General features: G+C 66.3%; 1 pseudogene; it reads left to right on the top strand.

The window, feature by feature from the left end:
* Nucleotides 1-93: 93 nt before the first annotated feature.
* On the top strand, nt 94-1,144 carry LOC108634565 (annotated as a pseudogene).

Below are 1,144 nucleotides of genomic sequence, written 5' to 3'. Positions count from 1 at the left end.
GTCGCCGGCAGTCCGGGCGCGCCCCCCAGCGGGGTGACTTGGCTCTGGGTCAGCGGGGCTGGCGCCTGGCCAGAAAGTCGCCCTGAGTTGGAGGGCCGTGGGGGGTGGGCGCTGGGCTTCAGAATCTGGGGAACACCTGCTACGTGAACGCGGCGCTGCAGTGTCTGAGCCACACGCCGCCCCTGGCCAGCTGGCTGGTGTCCCGGCAGCACGCCACCCTCTGTCCGGCCGGCAGCTCCTGCACGCTCTGTGCCATGCGAGCTCACGGTGACCCGAGCCCTCCTTCACGCGGGAGAGGTGATCCGGCCCCGCAAGGACCTGCTGGCGGGCTTCCACAGACACCAGCAGGAAGATGCCCACGAGTTTCTGATGTTCACTCTGAATGGCATGCAGCAAGGGTGCCTGAGTGCATCCCAGCCGTCGGCCACGCCTCGAGGACACCAGCGTCGTCCGTCAGATCTTCGGCGGGACGTGGAGGTCTCGGATCCAGTGTCTCCACTGCCTCGGTGTCTCGGACACGTTCGACCCTCATCTGGACGTCAGCCTGGATATCACGGCGGCTCAGAGTGTGGAGGCAAGCTCTGAGAGAGCTGGTCAAGCCCGAGAAGCTGGAGGCGGAAAATGCCTATGACTGTGGCGTTTGTCTCCGGAAGGTGCCTGCCACCAAGAGGTTGACTTTGCACAGCACGTCCCAGGTCCTGGTGCTGGTGCTGAAGGCGGTTCACACAGCTGAGCGGGGCCAAAAGGGCTCAGGAGGTGCGCTATCCCAGCGCCCTGGACGTGCAGCCCTACACGTCTGAGGGGAAGGCAGGGCCACTGGGCTACGTGCTCTATGCCGTGCTGGTGCACTCCGGGTGGAGCTGTGAGCGAGGGACACTACTTTTGTTACGTCCGAGCCGGCAACGGCCAATGGTATAAGATGGACGATGCCAAGGTGACCGCCTGTGACGAGACTGCTGCCCTGAGCCAGAGCGCCTACGTCCTGTTCTACGCCCGGGAGGGTGCGTGGGAAGGGGGCGCTGGGGAGGGGCAGCGGCCCCCCTCGGGGCTGACCCCGCAGACCCCGGGCAGCCTGCAGGAGACGCCAGCGGCAGAGCTCCTGGGTCGCAGGAGTCCCCGGGGGACACAGAGGCCGAAGGGATGA

This window comes from Capra hircus, unplaced genomic scaffold (assembly GCF_001704415.2).
Source record: "Capra hircus breed San Clemente unplaced genomic scaffold, ASM170441v1, whole genome shotgun sequence".
Taxonomy (NCBI): Eukaryota; Metazoa; Chordata; class Mammalia; order Artiodactyla; family Bovidae; genus Capra; species Capra hircus.
This window is presented reverse-complemented; position numbering and strand designations above follow the sequence as displayed.